Source organism: Anas platyrhynchos, chromosome 20 (genome assembly GCF_047663525.1).
Source record: "Anas platyrhynchos isolate ZD024472 breed Pekin duck chromosome 20, IASCAAS_PekinDuck_T2T, whole genome shotgun sequence".
Taxonomy (NCBI): domain Eukaryota; kingdom Metazoa; phylum Chordata; class Aves; order Anseriformes; family Anatidae; genus Anas; species Anas platyrhynchos.
In genome coordinates this window covers 9,184,289-9,198,591 of record NC_092606.1, presented here as the reverse complement: position 1 = coordinate 9,198,591, position 14,303 = coordinate 9,184,289, and the positions used below count along the sequence as shown (strand labels likewise).

Below are 14,303 nucleotides of genomic sequence, written 5' to 3'. Positions count from 1 at the left end.
CAGAAAGAAAAGTCGCCCTTCCCCAAAGACTGTCTTCAGCCTCTTTGACGCTCTCAGTCCTGGTTTCTCTGCAGGGACAACCAAGGAGCCCAGCCTGCCCTGGCTGTGCAGGCTGCTGCACAGGACTGGCAACAAACGCAGTCTCTCTGCTGCATGCTTATTACACCGCTCTAAAATAATCCCTCTGCCATCTCTCGAAAGGAGATTACCCTTGAAAATGAAGTTGGAGCTGGCTGCCTGTGGAAATGATTCCAGCCACATTAGGAAATCCTTTTAAAGTGTCTCCGGAGTTTGGGGAAATAAATAAATAAATGGGCCACGGTGTGGTATCTTCTCGGGGTTCTCAGCGTTCCCCCGGTGCAGCCGTCACATGAATTTGTAAGCGGATGGGAGCAGAGATGTCCCAGGAGGATTTATCCTGACCCTGCTGCTGCCCTGCCTGACCCACCTTTGGCCTCTCGAGAGATTCTGGCAGCCAGCGCTGGAAAAGCAGCCTTTTATGTTCTTACTTTCCCCCCTCTTTTATTAATTTGCAGTCACAACCGCTGCTATTTGATCCATGCGGACAAAAATGTCCGGCTTCGTTCCTCAGCCTGTTTGCAGCTGATCAGACCAGAAGGCAACGTGCACACACACACAAGCTCTGCAGACCTCTGGGCAAGGCACAGCACTTGAAGTTTAACAACCAGCAGCCTTAGGATGTTTTGTACCTTTTGCAAATGCTTTTTTTTTTTTTTTTTTTTTGCAGTTTCTGTGTCACTCTCACTGAGCCGCACTTCCTGAAGGGTTTTATTATACAAGGTTTTGTCACAAGAAGTCTGTGTAAGGACAGGGAATTAAACTCATGTCTCCCAAATCCAGATCAGTGCCACAACCTTTGGCTCATCCTCTCGCCTCACTTGTCTAGCAAAGGGCACTGCACAAAGGTGTGCACGAATACATTATACCCTAAGGTCACGAGCGTCAGATGAAAAGGATGAACACATACAAGCCCATGTCCTAGAAATCTGCTCCGTACCCTCCACAGGTTTGCAAATAGCACAACGTAGCAGCAGAAATTAAATCCACAGCCTCCCAGCTGCGTGCTGCTGCTGCTGCTATTGCACGAACCGTGGGTAACACATCGGGACCCTGCAGAGCCCTGCAGGTTTCGGCAGCCTGGGAACTGCTTTCACATGGGGCCGTTCCCCCTCCAGCTCTCCGGTAGCCCCTTGATGCAGGAGGGCCGGATCCAGGCTCTCCAACTTGCTGAGGAAACGAAGCATGTGCTGGGCAGTAATTCCTACTGGAATGCAATCTGGAAAGGCAGCTGTTACACCCGTTGGGCAGCAGTGCTGTGCGTTGTCTCTTGCTCTTTTTCACCCCTGCTCCTTCCTCACTTAACCTCTCCCTTCCACGACCCCAAACTCCATCTTAACCAGACACATCCCTGCTATACAAGGCAGGCAATTCTGTGTGACGCAGATAAAACCCAGGTCCTTTTCCACCCAGAGGAAATCCCTAAGTAGAGATAAACCCTTGGGATGCTAATCTGAATCCCAGCTCAGATTTTAACAGCAATTGTTGGCAGGATCACAGGCCCAGCCCAGCCTCACAGGGCAGCTTGCTGCTGGCTCGGCTTCTGCCTCTCCTCCTGCCAGGAAGCTTCCCCCAGCTCTGCTTCAAGGACTTGTTCCTCATCCTCAGTTTATAAATGGATGTTGCCATTGAAACGTCCTTCTCTCGGGATGCCTCAGCACTGAGCAGGCAGCACGGGCATCAGTCAGGGTGTGGGGCAGACCTGGGTGGGCAGTGCTGAGTCCATGCAAGCCCCCAGCCTGCAGGGAGCAGCTGGAAGAGGCAGGATTCCTGTCCCAGGACCAGGGGGCTTCAGGATCTTTTGGGTAGTGGCCGCTTTGGGATTTTGTTGATGCAGATCCGTGTGTGTGAGGTTGATCTCCCTGCTGTGACTTTGCCAGCTCACAGCTTCTGGTGTTATTGTCGGAGCGGGGTGAGCCCTGGGGGGGGACGGGGGATGAAGGGCTGAGGGGAGACCAGAGGGAGGTCACGGCAAGAAAAAGGCTCAAGGGATGCCAACAGCCCACGGGCTCCTTCTAAAAAGCTGTGGCTCTGACAGCAGAGCTTGTTGGAAGACCTGCCCTGCCAGGACTGCATGGAGAGGAATGAGAAGCAGAAACCTCTGACAAAGCAATGCTGGAGGAGTCCTGAGAGAACTGGCAGGGTTTCCAAAGGGCCTCGGCATTTGCCTGATTCTCTCCCACCTGCGATCGATGGCATTTTACTGCTGCCTCCAGCAGGAGCTGCAGCACAGAGGGTGAAGGCAGAGCTCCTGCTGCTCCCACCCCACGTCGTGCAGCCCCACATCCTCGGTGGCCGCAGCCACCTCCCCTGGAGCTGCCGGCAGTGCGGTGCACCTGAAATGCTGTCCCTGGCCTGCACGGTCACAGTCCTTCATGCTGGGAAGCAACCTCTGCATCGCTCTTCATTGCTGGATCAATACTTCTGCATGCAGAACAGGAGCTCAAATGCCCTCGCTTACAGCACTGCCACTCCTCCCTTCCCACCTTGTCTGCTTTGGAAGATCATTTCCAAGCTAGGCGCTGTGCAATAGATTTATTTTTTTTTTTCTTCAAAATGCATTCACCGTCTTTTTGTGAGCACGCTACCTCCAGAATCCTTCCTTCAGCATCCCTGCAGCACCCCCTGTGCCTAGTGCTGGTGTTTGATATCAGCAGCAATACAACCCAACAAAGCAACCCCAAACCATATTTGCTGTTCAAGATGGCTGTGGTGGGAGCACTGCTCAACATACAGCCCTGGGGAGGAGCATTTGGGTTGCTTAGCAGAAGCCTGGGGCTTGTGAATGCAAGCACAGTTGAACATTAAGGTCACCAGAGAGGTGCGGCTCCTGTTCACCTCCTCCTGCTCTGAAGCCCTCAGCATGAGATGAGGGTTTGCCCTCCTGAGACACAGTTGACACCAAACTGCCCCTTGCTGTCACTGCTGCCCTGAGAAATCCAAAATTTCTATGCACAGAGTTGGGTAGAGAGCAAATGTGTCAGCCCTGGTCTACAGGGGAATTTGGGGGTCCTCAGCCTGGAACGTAACTCCACATGGCTCCTTAGCATGTTGAGTGATTTCTCCTGAGCGTTTTGGAAAAGTCTGGCTTGAGGAATACAGGAAAACCAGGTATACTGAGATGTGCAGCTTCATCTGTGCTCCGTGGGTTGGCTTCTTTCTCTTCTAGGGCTCACCTGGCCCATGACAGCCCCAAGACTGCAGCGCTGAGGTTTCTCAGTTCCTCCTGCTCCTGGGGAGATGTTCAGGATGCCCCATCCCGTGCCATGGGAAGATCTACTGACTGCAGTGAGCCAAGGGTCAGGATAGGAGCTCAGCCCCCAGAAGACAGATTTCAGTTCAGCAGAGAGCACTTGGGTTTTCTGCGTTGTGAGCAGTTCATCGGGGCTTGCCTTCGAGGGCAGCAGGCAACTGCTATTGGTGTCTCTTTAAAAAAGACATCAGCATCATTCAGAAAACTTAAGTTTCATTTAGCCTAGTTAAAACTACTCTCTGTTGCAATCACTTAAAACAAAGGGGTTCATCAGGAGTTTAATTCTCCAGGTCGCTACATCACATTATCTGGGAACGGGAACAAGCCAGTAGGTTTTTGTTTAAACACCAAAAGAGTGTCAGAGAAGATTAAGCAATTGTTTTGTGAATTCCTACAGAGGAAAGAGCTCACGGATGCAAGTGTCAGCTGGGCTGATGCTGTTTGCTGCTACCACAAATGAACAGTGGCACCTTTCCGTGCCCTGAACTTGCCACAGTCAAGAGCAAACTGCTACAGCTGTGATGGGGCATTCTCGTGTGCCGCCACGCTGCAGACTGTAGAACATAAAAGCAAGATGATTCGAGGGTAGTGCAGCTATAAGCATTACCCATGTTTTGGCTATTTTTCAGCTGCAGCATGAGAGGATTCCCGAGGCTGCAGTAATCAGGTGGTGAGCAGCAGAGGTGGTAATGAACCACGACCACGGAGCTGACAGTCGCTGAAGCAGGGAAACTTCTACAACCAGTGTAAAGTGTCCACGCTGGTGTAGTGCCAAGTGGTTGTTTCCACCACACAGCACAGCAGACCCAGAGCATACACGAGTTTCTTTGCTGAACAAGCTTACCTCTTTCCTTCAGCTACCACGAAATGCAGATACCACCACTCATGCCTGTCTTCAATACCATGTGTCGCCATGACCTTCCCATTTCAGAAAAGGGGATAATAGAACCAGAAAAGACACCAAGAAAGGCTACAAGGATGATCTAAGATACAGACGTGCGGCTCCGCCACATCACAGGAAAGCTGCAGCACAGCCAGACCTGCAGTGCCACTGGGGCAGAGCCGAGGCATTTTTCAGTCTGTCACGTTGCATTCCATTCAGAGAATAACACGGGGAATTTCGGATTTTAATTTGTCACTTTACATGTAAATTAAATGTTGTATATTGTCACAAGTGAATTCAGCCAGATTTACAATAATGGAAATCTGCTGCTTGGATTTCTAAACAAAAATTCCCTGTGTTGCTTGTGCTTCCCTGCATGAGTTGTTTCCTTTCAGCTTTTCTATGTTCTCTTCTTGAGGCTGCCTCAAAGAGTTTGCGGGGAGAAAGAAGGACTGAGAAAAAACCAACAATGAGAAATAATGGTTAGGATTACTCAGCAGGATGACTGGACGACATTTTGTCCGCGTTTTCCATGGGTAGAACTATTGCAGTGCTTAAAATTAAGCACATGCTTAAGTGTTTTGTTGACGTGAAGCCAGAACACTCTAACGTGTATCTGATTAGTCCCTCCTGAGCTGGTCCAAAGCCCATTAGAGTGGTTAGAAAACTTCCTAATGCCTCAGTGTGATAAAGTGCCCCAAGCATCAGTAACGCACAGCTGAGATCGCTCGGTGCAACCACAGCCCCTCCCCAGCAAGCAGACTGATTGCATTCCGTCCCCTGGAAACCAGGAGATGAAAAGTTAAGTATGTTGACATTTTCTTTCAAGAGCAAAGGAACTGGAAAAATAAAGCAACCATCAGGAAATGATGCCTGTCAGGAACCTAGGAAGACAATATCCCTCCCTCGCTTTTCCTCTGTGTCTCAGGGTTTCATTATTATGACGTGGGCTACAAGCCACTTGGAAAGCTTGGCATATAAAGCTGCTGTGAATTACAATGCACGGAGATTGACTGGGTTGTAACCTGTAATGTATTACTTATTTTTTATTTTAATTGCAAGCAGTCTCTGAAACATTATAGAGCATATAGCGCTAGACACAGCAGAAGTAATTAAAATGAGAGGGCCACATGCAGTCGGCAGTAAAACACCAAATGTAGGCAGCTTAGGAAAAATGTCATTGATTCAGCATCAGAGAGGCCGGGAGGGAAAGAGGCGGGATTGCAATTGTCAGCAGCAGATCCCACTCAGAACGCAGCAGTAAGTGCCACGACTGCTTACAGCAGAGCGGGACATGCTGCAGAGCTGCCAGGTCTCAGACAGGGACAGGGACAGGGACATCAGCTCCTCGAGCTGGCTTCAAGGAAAGAAGCCGAGCCCGAGCGGGCTGCTCTTCTCCCACCTCTGCATGGAGAATCTGGGTCACGGTTTCTCCCGTAGGAAGAATGAAAGGCTTTAACACCATATTAAAAATAGTAATAATTAACTAAGGGAGGTAGAAAAGAAATCCATGGCTGTTCATCCAAGGTGGCTGTGAAGCCATACAGCTGCAAGCCAAGGCAAAGGAAGACCAGAGCACCCGTTTACAGGGAGCAGTGAGCCTCTGTTTGTTCGGCTTGCTCATCCAGCATCTCCTCTGGGACAGACCCGGTGTACAAACAACTCGGAAGCGCCTGCACTTCTGCACTCCTGCATGCCCGAAGTGGGTGTCACCCTGATTCATGTTAAATGGCATCCACTGTTGTGAATGTAATTGGCTACAGCAAAGGTTAATGATCATTTCTACCTTTAAATAGTTTATGAAGATGTTTGATGCCTTCTAACAAGGCAGCTATTGGAACTTGCTGCTTTCTCCACTGGCTTGCATATCATTGATCTTTTTTCTTGAAATGATTATCCCCAGGCAACCTATAAATCTCACTTACTCTGGCTCAAAAATGCTGGACAATATAATGAACTGTTATGAGGGCAAAGACAGTGGATGGGGTCACCTCTTATGAGCTAGCGGCGTATGTGCTCAGGCTGCGTGCTGGTGCCTACACGACTTTACGTGCGTCTCAGAGAGGGAAAGAAGGAAACAGAAACCTTAAAGCAGATTTTGTAATTAAAGAGCAGACATTAGTTCCAAGTAAATCACCATACGACGGCATTTCATGCTGCTGCATATAATGGGTGTGGTAGCAATCTGGGGTATAACAACAAGTCCCGTTATTTAACTCAAAAAATCTCACAAACGTATCTGCAAGGGCAATTCCTTCTGTGTTTCTTCACTTACAATGAGCATCCTACAGGCCCTTACCAGAGCCCGAGAACTGGACTTGTACAAATTAAAAGCTGTGAATGCCCAGAGTAGTCCAAACTCTCACCAAAGCCCAAAGTCACAGTGCAAAAAAATTTTGAGAATTTTACACCGTAGGGTTTTGGTGGTTACAAGAGTTTGATGAGTTTCTGCTTCCAGTCACTGAATATTTTCACGTGTTTTTTTTGTTTTGTTTTGTTTTGTTTTTTCCTGAGCAGAAAAGCAGAGTGCTCTCTGCAGTGCCACAACCTGCGGCGAGCCCTGTGCAGCACTTCCGTGGCCGTGCTATCCTCAGACCGACGCTAGCGAAGGAGCAGCACTGGAGAGCTCTTCCTCCTGGCAACACCTGGCCATGATACGACATAGTTAATCAGGAGTGATGTTTGCCCACACCATTATTTTTAATGGCTCCAAAAAGAAAAAATACTGTCAGTTCTTAAACCCCAGACAGTGAACACAAACATAAATCTCCCTAGGCAAACCAGGGTAAAATCCTGATGCACTTTACAAGCTGTAAACTCGGCTTTTATTAGCCATTTATGGGCCACTTTTCACAACGCAGCTTTAATATTAAACAATAAAGCTCATGATACACTTACAAAGGAAAGCAGGCTCTAATTTACTCCTGAATTGGAAGTGTGGCATCTCCTGACTACATGAAATCAAAAGAAATAAGGTAATTCAGTTTAGGCTGCATATTTTTCATGCTTGGTGCCCCACATTGTGCATAATGTGCAGTAAGACAGAGAAGAAAAGGTTTGGAAGCCACTGGAAACCACTGTAATGAAATTTTGGAAAGCGTTGAGCAGCCCTGTTACGCACATCAGTATGCACTGAGACTTCAAGAAAATACATCCTTACGGTTATTGGTATTTATCCTTTATAATCTGAGACATCAGACATCTCGTGTAAGATAAGGCCTGACTGCATGCAAAATGCATGCAGTTTATATGCAAAACAGGAGTAATTTCTTATTCTGAGCCCAGAGTCAGAATAGGAGAGGAAAGGACTGCTAATCCCAGCTACAAATGGAAAACAGGCTCAGGGGGTGAAGTGATTTGGCCATGATTACACAAGGGCTCAGCGACAGAACCAGAAACGGGGCAAACATCAGCATCACATCCCCACAAAGCCTGTGCAGAACACGTGCTGTCCCTTGGTGGTGTGGATGCGACGGTCGCTGGGTGCCTCTGAAGGATTTCAACAGCCAGCTCCAGGGTGGGGAGCACTGGATCTGGTCATGCGCCACCCAAATCACAACTGCCCAGGCTTTCTGGTACAATAGCAAGGATACGTAATTCCACCGTGCCTGCCGTGTGCTGCTTTATCCCTTCACAGGCTCTGATCTGCTGAAGCATGGCTTCAAGAAGGCCAAAGCGAAACCCAGCTGCTCCGTTCCCTCATCTCAGCTGGCAGCCACACGGCCATACATGCGTTTGGCCAGTCTTCCAACCCAAACCACATCAGGCTGGGGAGCAAAGCTTAGGGTTTGTAAAAAAAATCCTAAACCAGATGGGCCAAGTCTCCCTGCATCTGGTGTTTGCTCAGTTAACCAAAGCAGAGGGACTGAGACTGGCAACTGCTGAAACAAAACCAAGCTCCAAGGCGAGCGCGCCCATCCCGCTGCTGCGGGGAAGATTGTGCCAGGATTACCCCAAAACACGGAGCAGCTTTCAGTGCACACAGGGGCTGCTTCACCCGGCAGAGGGAAAGGCAGAGGTAGCACACAGGATATTTGATCTGTTGGGATGACTGCCCTACAGGGCACTCCCCATGGGGTCCCGCAAGCCCAAAGCCCGGGTCTGCAAAGTCCCGCACATGGGCAGGAGCTGCAGGAGCTGCAGTGCTCCCTCCAGCCACACTGACCCCCTCTCCCCAAGGTGTTGCAGAGGGTTTCTTGGGTTTCTGACCCAAGTCACCTCGGAGGGGCTGGGAGTTGATGCTGTACATGGACCGTGGCAGAAGGCTGCCCAGCAAGCTCCACAAGCTCCACATCCACTGACCTGCACCAAAGCCCAGGTCAAGATCACAGTTTTGCCTGTGGACTCATTTCATACTATCAACTAATCATTCTAATAGCAATTACTATGCAAACTCCAGTGATTTGGTAAGGAAAGTTTTCTGCCAGAAAGTCTACAAACACCCAGGCAGCTCTGGAAGGAAGGACTCAAACCAGGCAAGGCCCCAGCTTCCCGTGGTGACACGCGCACATGTCCAAAAAGTGTTCACGTACCGCCCTGCACAGGCTGCAGGAACAGCAGTCAAGTTTTAAGATGAGGGGAAATGGCCTCAAGTTGCACCAGGGGAGGTTTAGGTCAGATATTAAGAGAAATTTCCCTACCAAAAGGGTTGTGCAGCACTGGAACAGGCTGCCCAGGGACATGGCTGAGCCACCATCCCTGGAGGTCCTCAAGGAACGCGTAGGTGTAGAACTTGGCAGCATGGCTTAGTGGGGGACTTGTCAGTACAAGCTTAAAGGTTGGACTGGAGGATCTTAGAGGTCTTTTCCTACCTGAATGATTCTGTGATTCTAGTTGGGCTGAATTACGGTTCATATATCTGAGCCGCTTGTGCCCGCGGTGCCTCCAACACCCTCCAACTTCCTACATTGCTGGCCGTGCCCAGGCTGGGCTACCCACCTCACATGGAAAAATCTCTTGATGCCTTAGTGCTTGTTTACCTTGAGCCCCCTGCAGCTGTGATTCCTGATCCAAAGCCAGGCAGCTGGCACAAACCCATCCATCAGCTGAGCACCGCTCACCTTACCAGGAGCAGCGGGGTCTGCCAACACGCTGCACGTGCGCCCGCAGTGCCTACTGCCGGCATTCCTCCCCGGCCACCTAAACGAACACTCCAGAATATTCACTACAACGCGCTCATCTTAGTTTTTCCTGCTGGTTATTGGCTATAATCAAGCCTCAGTGGCTGTATCAGGCCTGACAGCCACGCTCGCTGCAGTCAGTGGTGCAGCGCACGCGGCTCCGTCCCGTTCGCGTGGTGCCACAGCAGTGCCATGGAGCTGTGACCGCACACCCGGGAGGTTTTTGTGTTGTCTTTGATGGCCAGAGAACACAGGCTGCAGTTTTCTCAACGGAGTGAGCGTGGCGAGCTGCTTGTTTTACATGGATTAAACAATTATTGACACTGTCACAGAAAAGGGCTTTTGGACTGCGTCTGCTACAAGAATAATAGAGTGAATGGATTTTTTTTCCCCCCTGAGCTCTCAGAATTTTTAGTAAATGCTGGTTTTTGAAGGGGCCTAGAAAAACACTGGATAAAAAAAAAAAAAAAAAAAAAGGATCGTGCAATTAAAAACTGCACCATTCCTAAGTGTAGCCACAGATCAGTGACTTGGGAAAGAGGAAACTTGCCATTTAAAGACAAACTGCTCCCATTTAGTTAAGCCTAGGAGCTCGAAGCAGCAATTGTCAACAAGAGAATAAGGAATATTACCCTTGAAAATAAATACAAATTTTAATTACAGATGGCATTTTGGAGACTGGTGCTGAAGATCGTCATCAGATGGAAAATTGCCGTCATCTTTCTACCCTTGGGGACGTGAACGCTGAGTGGAAACGACTGTAAGTGTAAACCAGTCTCCAACCTGCCTTGATATTGGCATCACAGCTCGCAAGGAAACCTTAAGCTGTCACATTTGGCTAACAAGCCCCTGCTAGCTGAGCGAGGTGGGGGCTGCTGAGCTCCGCCAGCTATGAGCAGACAGGTCATGGGGCAAGAGGCTCCCTCCAGCTCTGCTCCTGCCGCTCCTTGTCCCAGCAGAAACATCTGCAGAGAGCGGCCTGGGCCCTGGGCAGGGGCTGCTGCCCTGGGGCTGGAGGTTGGAGCAGGGCCCTGGCCACAGGAAGGGGATGATGCTGCAGAGGGAAAGGGACGAAGCCACAGAGCCACAGCCCAGCTCTGCCAAGCTCGCCCTGGCCAAGCTGCTCAGAGACAGGAGGCTGCTGTCAGAGATAGGAGGCTCACACTCCACGCTTCCCGTCATGGGGTGATAAGCTTCCAGTGAGGAGAAAGAAGCTGTTGTGATAGCCAAAATATCCCACCTGCTCTCTAGGGATGGTGTCTTCTGGGGACCTGCCTTCTAACACTACCACCAACTTCTCCATGGGTTCGGGGGCCAGGGACTCACTTCTGCCTTGTGAGACTGCCTCTCAGCCCTGAAATACAGACTTGCATTCCCTGCTCTTTCCAGCTCTCCACAAGCTCAGAAGGGGGCTGTGCTGGGGAAAACCGATCCCAAACCAGCATTTTGCAACGACAAAGCCGGAATATCTATGAGCTGGTCTACAAAACTATCCGTTGCGCTAGGGACTGGAAAATATCCAATTTCTTCTCCAAAGAGCAGATGGGTTTGGAAAAGAAATTTTTTATTTAAAGGTAGAAGAAAGTGAAACAAAGCAGCAGCATCGCCCTTCATTTTTAAACTAACACAAAAGAAGTATGGGGCTTTGATATCGATAATAGCGTGAGAGGAAGCGCGTGCTGTCAGCGAACCAACTCATCCTCCTGACCCACAAGACAGCTTGCCTGCTTTTTGGCTCTGTGTCTGGGCAGTGCACCTGAGATCTAACACAAAGCAACTGTCAGTTCGCTGCAACTTTGACTGGAAATCCCAGTGCCGAGGGGGAAATCTGCTGGGCTTTGATGTAGAGATTTGGGTAGTGCCTGCGCCTTCCCATCCCAGAACACAGCCATTTGATATATGGCTGAGGGAGGCAGTTGTTATCTTCTCAGAGAACACGCATGTAGCTGGGTAAATCTATTCGTGACTGCCTTCTAAGATGGATAGCACAGGGGGTGTTTTGGAGGCATCAGTTTATCTGATACAGGGAACAAGGATGGAGACAAATGTACAGACCTCCCAAGCCTTGGTATTTCATGTCGCTGAGGTCCTCCTCTGCTTTCTTCCAGGTCTGCTATGCTCGAGAGCCGGTTCCCTTCAGGTAAGCTGTCCTGGGGTTTCATTTACACCTAGCACATCAGGGGGGTAGGAGTCGGCCCCTCCTGGCTCAGGAACACGTGCTGGCAGCAGCGGGTGCAGGATGCCTCCCTCCAGCACCCATGCACTGCCCACCAGAAGGGACTGATCCCTTCCCAGACTGGGACAGACCTGTCCCCACTGCTGGTGTCACAGCATGCTCCGAACTAGCCCTTACAGGGTAAGGCTGGCTGCTTTTCTGCCAGCATTAAATGCTGATAGGTTTTGCTCAGGCTTTGCCAGGTCCCACCTTTGCCGTGCAATGGGAGCACCACACTTGACATTTTCTTCAGCATCTGCAGGAAGCTGAAGCCTCTCTAAAGCTGTTTTGGGATACTGCAACGAGCATTTTAGGAGAATTAGGGCAGCCTGGCTGAGCAGCATGCAGCACGGCCACACCAGTATCCTTTGCTGGTGCCTTCCACATCGCTTCTGCGTTCCTGGGCACGCAAGGGAGGCATCAGTAGCTGTTGCAATAACCTTTTATGGCTCTGCACTAAATGCCTAGGGGGACAAAACAAATCTTAGGGTATTTCTGTGTGACAGTGAAGGGTGCCACAATACCTAGTGCTGGGGCAATCGGCACAACTTTGCTGCTGGTCCTCTCATCTTGGCTGCTGGGGCCCTAAACTAATCCTTTTACGTAGGATTGCTGTGAAGCTGTAATTCCCTGGGTCATCCCTTTATCTCTTTTGAATTATACTAGCAAATCTCTAATCTTTTACAATTTCCGTTTTTATTTCCCAGGATTTGATTTGCTAAGATTCACCCCCAGAGCTCCCCATTAGCTGCGTTCAGCACAAGGTTTTGCTAGGGTTTTCCTGCTGTTGTTCCTAGGAAGTTTTAGAAACACCTTTCTCAGCTCTGTAGCACTTCTGACATTTGTATCACACATCTCTACCTTGCCATGCCATCTTCGAACAACATATAAATGAATCTCTCCCTTTGGAGAAGTTCAAGTTCTTTCACAAATGCTGATAAACAGTTTATCCATGCAGGTGTGTTTATGATGACATCCATTACAGAAAAGGAAACTGAGCCACTGGGGAAGTGTGACACCCCCTTCTTGAAAACCTCCCAGCCATCACTCAGAAATGATCAAAATGTTCCTTCCCAAGCAATTAAATTATACAGCCACCCACGTCCATGATTTGAACAATTCCTCCTTGCAATGGACCTGGGCTGCCGTCCCTGGCATGCCAGCACACCTGGAAACTACCAGCTTAGCCCTGCCAGGAGCTAAGCACCTCTTACAAAGGTACAAAGAGAGCCAAGCGTGTTTAACATCTTGCTGGATCAGCCTCATAATGTGTTTAAAACAATGGAAGAGGAAAGCATGTGTTCCTTTCAGCACAATCTGTGCCTTATAATCAAGCCTAAATGTTCGCAACCCGCTCGGATCCTAATGAGGAGAATGACTTAAATGGCAGAATGTTCTGCTCTTTCTACAGGTTTACAAAAATGAAATTAAACATAGGCTTTCTATTACAAAACAATATAGGCAAATTGAGGACCAATTATGCAAACCCATCAGAGAACCTGGTGAACTGTGGAGAATTTTGCATTTCTGAGGCGGAACGACTTTTTAGATGAAAAAACTACTACAAGAAATTGAGAACATCTGTGCCATCAAAGAAAGAATGCAGTGAATAATTGGACAATCATAGACAGGCAGCCATTTGAATATGAAGCTGTTTGTAATGTCGCAGTGGAAGGGAAATTACAGAACGCCAGCGTTACTTGGCTGTCAAACGCCTGTGCTTTTCCCTTTGTGCCTATTACGGCGTGTTGTGTGCTCACTTTACAAGAGTCTGCGGGGTCGACAGCAGGGTCTCTAGGGTTATCTGCTTCCATTATTTTGCACATCAGACACATAATGAAAAAGGAGCAGTCAGAGAGGTCCTTGAGCATTTATTTCCTCCAGCATCCAAGTTTAAGCACACCTTTAACCTCTCCCTGACAGACAGCCCAACCTGCAGCCATCCCCCAGACGGCTGACACGCAGCGCAGAGCAAATATTCCCTCTCAGCTGACAAACTCAAGTGACCCCTTGCCTTGAGCAATGATATTATCGTCATTTCCAGCAGGCAGGTCCCATGCGGACACTCCTGCCAGGCTGAGCCACCTCGCAGGCTCCCATCCCCTCTGCAGCAGCAAGCCACAGAAACCCTTCAGCTGCAGCAGCTCCCAGGGTGGATTGCACCGAAACACAGGCACGGGAGATCTGAGGAGCACCTGAGGCTACGGTTCAGCCCTGTCTGCACCAGCCACCGTTTTTTGTCCCCAGGAAGAAAAGACCGAGCCAGGCATATGAGGTCTACAGGAGCACATACCTCTGCACCAGCTCCACGCTGCTCCCTGGCACCACCTCTGCTGCAAGGCACAAACTGCGCTGCCACGCGTCGTGGAGCCGCCGTACCGGGGCAAGGATTTCAGGACCTCATCCAGGACAAAAAGGGAAAATAAAAGTGATCAACTTAGTTGTGATTTCATGGCTAGTTGCACAGATATGCACATGTTACTTTGCACAGTCAGCCTAATAACCAGCTTTCAGAAGGACAGACAGCGTAATGAATGGGTTGTAAAACACGCTCATAAAAACATTATAGCATGTCTCAGAGCATTTGTTAGCTGTTTGTGATTTACTGGGGCCCCTGTTTTACATTTTCTTATAATTTGCACGTTTCCTATTAAAAATAAGTATTCAATGTGCATGCAATTTATTTTAATTTCCCTCCCCCCTCACAAGATAAAACTTTTACAGCCACGCAAGAATGGTGATATTGTAGTCACG

At 49.2% G+C, this 14,303-nt stretch overlaps 1 long non-coding RNA gene across 4 annotated transcripts in view; it reads right to left on the bottom strand.

The window, feature by feature from the left end:
• LOC106016501 (uncharacterized) overlaps positions 1 to 14,303 on the bottom strand; it is a 331,834-nt gene that overhangs the window by 97,465 nt on the left and 220,066 nt on the right. For all 4 annotated transcript variants that reach the window (XR_011804222.1, XR_011804223.1, XR_011804224.1 and 1 more), the window contains one exon: positions 13,843 to 13,948. This is a non-coding gene — a long non-coding RNA (uncharacterized lncRNA). The remainder of the gene's footprint in view (positions 1 to 13,842; positions 13,949 to 14,303) is intronic.